Below are 8,597 nucleotides of genomic sequence, written 5' to 3'. Positions count from 1 at the left end.
GATGACTCTGATGATTCTGACGCTCTATTCTTGTTGAATTTTTTATGTTATTTACTCTCTTATTGGAAATTAGCAACAATTTATGTTGAAAATATGTTCACTTTGAGGTTTTGGTTTCCAATTTGAAATTCCTTCTCCAAATAAAAAAAAAAAACATTATTTTGTCATTCATAATGACAAACAATGAGGAAATAAAACGAATTCATTTAGCGAATCTACTGATTTTCTAGATCTAAATGAATAGCTTATTTCAGAAAAAATCTAAGTCACATTCGGACAGTTTGCAGATGAAAAAAACGTTTTGAGAATTTATCTGAACATTTTCACTAAAAGTGAAGTTTTTTTTTATTTAGAAAATCGCATCGACCAAATGGCCATTAGCGCAAAATTAGTGGATTACATTAGGTACAATTACTGTATTACAATTTGGTTTATTAAATATTGTGGTACTTATTACTGTCTTTCAAGAAATTCAGAGAATTGTTAAAGTTACAGTCTGCACCTAGAGCTTCTATAAGTATTCCTGGTATCTTGTTGTTACTTCGTTGTTGATTGCAGAAAGGACATTTACATAGTATGTGCATTATTGTTATTGTCGTATTACACGTTTCACATCGCGGCGGTTCGCACTTTTTAATTAAGTAATCATGCGTTAACCTAGTATGTCCGAGTCTGAGGCGCGTTACTATTATTTTTTAGCTTCTTGTCTTAGTTAACACATTCCATGTCTCTATGCTGAGATTCACTTGATTTAATTTTGAATTTGACACATTCCATTTATTTTTTCATGCACTTGATTGGTTTTTTTATATAAGCTTTTCTATTCGTCGATACTGATGTGTTTACGATTTCGGAAACGTCACTCACTACCGCGTCTTTCGCACTATGGTCAGCAGTTTCGTTGCCTTTTATTCCTATATGGGATGGGATCCAGATGAAATTTATCTCATAATGATTGATATAAGCCTGAAGAAGGACGGTTTTAATTTTTTTTAAAGCGGGTTTTTTGGATACAGTTTTGGATATAGAATGGGAGAAAAGGAAATAAGGATAATATGCTACGCCGATGACGCCATAATAACAGCCGAAAATAAGGATGACCTACAAATATTAATTAAAGAATTCGAAGATACGGCGCTCATGTACAACATGGAGATCTCAACAGAGAAAACTAAAGCGATAGTGATATCAGCGGAACCGAGGCGATGTGAACTAGTCATAAATAACAAATTAATAGAAGAAGTGATGGAAACTGAATACTACTAACTGAACAGAGCAGCAAGCTGTCTCAACAACACAATCTGGAGAAACAAATACCTCACAACGGAAACGAAAACTAGGATATGTAAATTAACAATAAGACCGATAATAACGTACACAGCGGAAACAAGAGCAGATAAGCCGAAAACACAAAGACTACTGGAAACAACAGAAATGAAAGTCTTACGAAAAATAACAAACCAAACTCTAAGAGACAGAGTAAGAAGTGAGGAAATACGAGCGAGATGTGGTATAGAGGAAATAAACGCGTGGACCAAAAAAAGAAAAGTGGAATGGAATCAACACATCGAAAGAATGACAGAAAATAGAATAGTACGAATAGCAAGAGACAAATCGCCAAATGGAAGAAGATCATTGGAACGACCGGGGAAAAGATGGTCAGACAACGTCAATTGAGGCTAAAAACCGAAGTAAAACAGGCATTAAGCCTATTTATAAAAGAGGAAGAAGAAGAAGAAGAAGAAGAAGTTGTCGGATGCTTTGTATGGCACTAAGCGAGTCTGTTAAGATAATATATTTGGAGTTTGTTGTCAGATTGATTAGTTCTATGGCGCAATAGGGAGCAATACAGTTCAGCTGTATAGATAGTACTAATATTAGATAGTTTGAATTTAAGGACCTTCTCTGGAGTTACTACAGACGCTCCCACACCTTCCGATGATTTTGAACCATCAGTGTATATTTGGATATGATTTTTATAACGACTAAGGTTTTTTTTAAAATGGGAAATAATTAGATCATGATTAGTGGAGTTTTTATCAAATGATGTAAGTTCAAAGTTATATGATGGTATGTTTTGAATCCAAGGTGGATTATGGTCATATGTGTATGGAAGACATTCCGGTATAACAATATCAAACAGATGCAAATGGTCTTTTATTCTTTTATAGAAAGGTTTAAGAGAACGGTGATTTGCATTGAGGTTTTGGTAATTATCAGCAAAAGTATTTCTATAGACAGGATTTTTTGCATTATCCTTAATTTTTGTTGCATATGTTAGATTAAACTAAACTTTCAGTCAATGTTGTACAAAAGGCTCCCAGACATATTCTGAGTGCTGTGTTATGAATACTATCGAGCTTTTTAAGTACTGATTTCGTTGCTGATTCTTAAGCTATAACCGCGTAGTCTAGCTGTGATCGTAAAAGTGAAGTTTGAAGTTAATAGATTACACCTAATGTAAGAATTTATCAAAAGCAAAAGTATTTTAAATCGTTACTAAGCTCTTTACATAAACGTTTTTAAAATGGACTTGTTTTAAAATGGAGGTTGTTTCAGTAATGAAATGTCAGGTTTCAAAACAAAAGTACTTATTACTAAACAATTTTTTGTTAGTTGCTGATGTTTGAATAATATTTTCGTCTTCTGGGTCTTGGGTCCTTATACGTCTTTTGAGTCGGCATTTTAACTGTGACATTGCTTGTTTTTGGAATGGAAACATTAAAGGTACTCCATATTGCACGATTAATGTTATAACTAGCTCGAATACTGCCAGGAGCATCAACGTTGTAGACAAAATAATGCAATTTGGAAATTGAAAACGAAATTCGTTGGTCCCGTGTTAACTTCTGTGTCTCGGTTGACGCCCATGCAGACTTATAATACCTAGGCCACCAGTCTTTAAAATTTATAATACTTTCCCTTTTAATTTCACAGACCGTGAATAGGTTTTGGATACTTGATGTCAAAACTCGGTCAAATTTTTTAAGGTTTTTTTTAATAACCCTAAAAACACTGTCACGGGATAGAAATAAGTGACCTTGAAGTCTAAAAAATCGTTGAATTTTTTTAAATCTGTCTGTATCGGTTAAAGCCAAACACATTCTTGTAACGTAGTAGTTTTTGTTTTGACCTGGGTAGTTGTCAAAAAACAGGTGTAGGTCTTTTACATCTATTCCAATATATAATTCAATATAATCTAATAGAAAGCTGTTGACTTCATTCGGGCTTTTTCGTGCTTTTTCTTCGTGGTAAATATAAAGAACGGATTTTCGTGATTTAATATTGGTGATACAAAAAACATTAACGGTAAGCTGCGACAGATAAAATAGGTCTTGTACAGGAATTGCAGGAAGTTGAAGGTTCTGCATACAATCGAAGGCGATTGCTTCTACATCATCTCTTTGAATCTTAACTTGATCATATAGGGCAGTGTAAATTTTTTAACTTTGGCGGCAGTGTACAACTGTTTCGGCAACCGCTACTTTTTTGCTGCTTTATCAAGACTAGTGCTTTTAATTTTTTAATTGAGCTGCTCACAGACATTGCATGTGTCAATTTGTGGCCTACCAAAATGTAGGATAAAATTTTCATAAAAAAATTTATTATGGTAACTGTATTGTACTGTACTCTCAGGATACTTTTTAATAAATAATTCGTGCATTACTTTTATATTCCGTATCACATCTATGTAAGTACTTAAATTTCTTACCAGAGTAGTAAGACGACTTTTTGTTATGTGGCTACGGATAAGTTCCTTAGTTCCAGCATCAGTAATGTTCCCTTTTACATTTTTCGTCTTTTATCTGTAGGTATCACACCACATACCACAAGTCTTTTAAATCTTTTCAGGCTTTTTTTCCAATGGCGTGAATATTTTAAAAAAAAAGCACCTTCTTTGTCCTATATTTACCTCCTTCATTACGTTTTCTTCTTCTAGACACCTCCATTATTTCTATTAATTCTTGTGGATATATATCCTGTTTCTTTTGTGTTGTCATACCGTAAAAGTTACCAAAAATAATTTCTTTGATCTTTGTTCACTTTTTCAAAACATTTGAGTAGACACCTAAACAATGTATTTTAAAAACTCAAAAATATTATATTTTTATTGTCTTACTTGCACTGAGGTCCTATTCGCCTGGCTTCCATGGCCTTATTTTTGTAGCTAATGTATGTTTGACTTTTAACTCTTGAGCTTCTGATAACATTACGCTGATATTTATCCGATTTCCCAATTCCCTTACGTCTTTTAGTAGCAGGCTCTCCATCCTTAGCGTTTTCAGCACTGATGGTTGGTTGATCGCTGTTTATAATAATAACAAAACATAAACGTCTTTCTTCCAATATACAGACAACTTTTTGTAAGCACCAATAAGAACAGGCAATAGAAACACTGTGAATTTTATAAGGTATGGTAAACGTCGATATGCAAAATGACAACTGACAATTTAGTGCAGAAACAACTTTAATACCGGACTAAAGTGGTTTTAGAAATATATGAATATTTTACATCGATATAATATCAATGTTTAGGGTGTATTCTGCATTAAATTGTGTGTAACCCACAGAAATACATGTGGGTGTTCTTCTTCTTCTTTTGGCATCATAACCCTGGATGTGTCTTTGCCTGTCTGGCTATGTCCTTCCATTCAGATCTCTCTTGTGTTCTTCTTCTCCATTGTCTTATGTTCATTGTTTTCAGGTCGTCTTCCACGTCGTCCAACCATCTCGTTCTGGGCCTTCCTTTTTTTAGCCTTCCTATGGGCTTCCATTGTAACATTTTCTTTGTTGTTTTTGCATCGTTTTGTCTCTGCACATGTCCCAGCCATGAGAGTCTTTGACTTTTCACAAATCTTACAATGTCATAACCTTCATTTAACTCATTAACCTCGTCGTTTCTCCTGATTCTCCATGTGCCATCTTCCTCTTGTACCGGGCCATATACATTCCTCAGTATTTTTATCTCGAATGTCCTGAGTTGGGCTTCATCTTTTTTCGTCATTACCCAAGTTTCACATCCATAGGTTACTACGAGTCTAATCAGTGTTCTGTAGATAGTCATTTTGGTTCTTTTGTCTAATAATTTCGATGTCATCAATCTTTTGTCCCATACATGTGGGTGTTACATGACTTAATCTCAAAATCGCCAATATATGACATAGGTTGTTTCTAAAATAAGCGATTTAAATAGATTAGGCAATATAAGTTTTAAGTTGGGTGGAAAGTATATAAACGTAGTTTTTTGCACAAATTGCTTATAAATATCAATGGAAATCAATAATATCGAATAAAACTCGAATATAAAAAATATATTAAAAAATTTCAAAAGACCAGTGTTTATACTTTTTATTAGAATATATTATGTCCCATATATAAGAATAGTCCCTTAGCAAATATTGCTTTTAGAACAATTTTCAAAAGAAATAAAAATTTAACATAAAAATCAAAAATGTTTAAAATTATTGTTATCAAATAAGAAAAATCTTTTCTAAATATATGTCATCATCATCATCTTTGGCTTGACAATCTTCTGTGCATTCTGGCCTGCTCTAAGATTCGGTGCCATTCTGTTTGGTTTCTATCTGCTGATCTTTAATATTGCTAAGTCGGTCTCAACTTGATCTAACAACCTAATTCGCGATCGGCCTCTGCTTCTTCTTCCTATAGATGTTTTTATCGTTAACTTTTTAGTAATCATATTGTCAGGCATTCGTATTATGTATCCGACCCATTTAAGTTGCTATGTTTTAATAAACGTTAAGATATCTGGTTCATTAAAATGTTGTGAATTTTCTACTATACCTACTTATATTGTACAGAGAATTTTCATACTTTGCGAAAATCTCTTTTTTCGCAATTACTTTTCACTCTAATACGTAATAATCACTCAAAATTTCCATAATATTGATAACAAGTAAATTTTGGACAACTCCTTGACCATTCAATTCATCCTGTGCAGCAAGCCAAAGCTGCTCTATCGTATTTGGAACAGGATTTCTTTCTCGTATGCTGCGTTTTAGCTGATCTCACATATAGTCTGTTGGATTTAAATCTGGTGGCCAATACAATATTCAAATTTAGACCTCATGAAGATAATTACTCACTACGGCAGCAGCATGTGGTCAAGCATTATCTTGAATTAATATGAATCTGTCCAACATATGAAAAAACATGATCTTGCAGGTTTCAGATTTCTTTTATATATTTCTTTTTTCTTTTATATGTGTACCTGTACATGTCTTCACTTAAATCTATTATCGTCTTTACCAATAACTTCCAGGATAGATCCTTTTTGTTGTTCTTTAAGATATAATTTACATAAATTTGTCTCTGCCTTTTTAAAGGTATTTTGTACGTTTTTGTTTAAAGGTAAAAAAAAATCAATTATTGTTCACTGTTAAAATATATTCAATAATCACAATTCATCTGTCAACTTCTTCGATTGTACAATTCTTAGATGAAAATCTTGCCCCAATCTCACCTACTTAGATTTATTGTCGGTTCTATTACTAAGAACAACATAAATAGGAACACGGTTCTTGATCTTGAATTGTACGCACTACACACCTAGGAAGGCCAGAAGTACGGTGAAATTACGATCGACCATTCATTCGACAAATTCGTTTTTGTTATTTATTGGCGATTGCATTCTAACTAGTTTCAGTTTTAACGAACATCTTTATTGCGTAATAATATTCCAGTTAGATTATAGTGATAGTAAACGTATTTAAATGGTCTACTTAAACGCAATAAATGCATTTGATTAGTATTTTCGATGCATATTTGGAAATAAAACTAAATTTATATGCTAAAATAATTTGTTATGAATGTTTAGCGAATTGTGAATATTCGAATGGTCTAATATGATTCGTTATAACCAAAAATTGACTGATTTTAAATATACTAATGTACATAGTAAAACAATATAAACTTCCGAATTACATTTATTAGGAAATCAATAGTACTTGTACATATTATGAGGACATAAAATAGTTCGAGTTTGATATTCATTCGAGGTATGGACAACATTTAATGTTACGAATAATTTTATATTTTAATATTTTACTTGACCTGAACATCATCGGAGTATACGGTCCAGAAAATAACAAGCCTCAAACAACAAGGGAAACGTTTAAGGACGAATTCTAACAAGAATAGATCAAGTCAGAAGGAAGATGATAGTATTGAGGGATTTTAACGCTCGAGTAGGCAATCAAGTAATACCTGGCATTAACAAAAACATAACGAGAATGTTAAAAACGCAAATGGAGGACTGATAATCAACTTCTGCATGAATAAAGAACTAAGAATAAAAAACGAATTTTTTTACCACAAAGACCAACACAAATATACATTTAATAACACCCGTGGAGAAAGATCTGTGATAGAATATGTTATAACCAACAGATATATACATCCATCGAAAATAATCGACGTAAGATGCCTCAACTCAGCAGATGTAGGTAGCGACCATAGCCTAGTATTATGTAAAATAAGAATCATCCTGAAATACTTCCCATCCAAGAGAGCGGCGTCAACACAAACAAAAATCAAAGTCGAAGGACTAAATACGGAAGCCACAGAATACTTATATCGAAAAAGAATATCAGAGAAGATTTCTGAGAATAAAATATTAGAAAACGATGACATCGATGAAAGCTGGGAAAAACTCAAAAACACTTGGAGAGAGAAAAGTAACGAACACTAACATATTAAAAACGAAAACACCATGGTTTACAGAGAAAGTGAAGACAAAATGTGAAGAAAGCCTTTTTACAATACAAAACACAACAAACACAACAGGCATACAACCACTATAAACGAATAAGAAATAAAACGAATACTTTAGCTAGACAAATAAAAAAGGAACACTTGCAGAGTTTCCCAAAACAGATGGAACACATGTCTACTAAACACAGAAAGATATATAGAGAATGATCAGAGGACAAAGAAAAGAGATGAACGAACTAATAAAAACGAAACACATTCAGAAGGAAACATAGGTAGACTACTTTCGATCCCTATTTGCTAAAGGTGACGATATTGAACCACCAGCACCAGAGGTGACTATATATATATATATATATATATATATATATATATATATATATATATATATATATATATATATATATATTGTTATGGATCAGTTTATCAATCAGAAATAGAATAAAGAGTTTTTTTTATTATTTTAATATACCGCGGGCATATAAGTTAAAATACAACCCTGTACTTATTTGTAATAGTTAGAATAAGAGAAGACATTGTTCCGTGACGGAACAGTTTTTCCTTGACAGACTGAGTGAATAGTGAAAGGACAATGGAACCCGTATAATTTTATAGATTTAAGAATAAACTTGTAATTGTATTTTGCGGTGGGCATTTTTCGAAAGTAAATAAGAATTAGATTTAGATATGAGATAACAAGAATTTGGAAACTTATTTCTGTTGAAAAAGGCAAAATTGTTAATGGTTTCTGAAAAGTAATTTGAGTGAAAGTAGTTTATTTGTTTTAAATATTATGTTGGAAATTTTCTAAATCGAAAATTAGTGGGAAAGATGAATGCTTATGATTGGTTAAAAAGGAATGATGG

At 32.5% G+C, this 8,597-nt stretch overlaps 1 protein-coding gene across 9 annotated transcripts in view; it reads left to right on the top strand.

Annotated features, from left to right (window-relative positions):
* Positions 1-8,597, top strand: part of dlg1 (MAGUK family member discs large 1) — a 1,569,679-nt gene that overhangs the window by 387,205 nt on the left and 1,173,877 nt on the right. The gene's annotated exons all lie outside the window — the stretch shown is intronic.

Source organism: Diabrotica undecimpunctata, chromosome 2 (assembly GCF_040954645.1).
Source record: "Diabrotica undecimpunctata isolate CICGRU chromosome 2, icDiaUnde3, whole genome shotgun sequence".
Lineage (NCBI taxonomy): Eukaryota > Metazoa > Arthropoda > Insecta > Coleoptera > Chrysomelidae > Diabrotica > Diabrotica undecimpunctata.
This window is presented reverse-complemented; position numbering and strand designations above follow the sequence as displayed.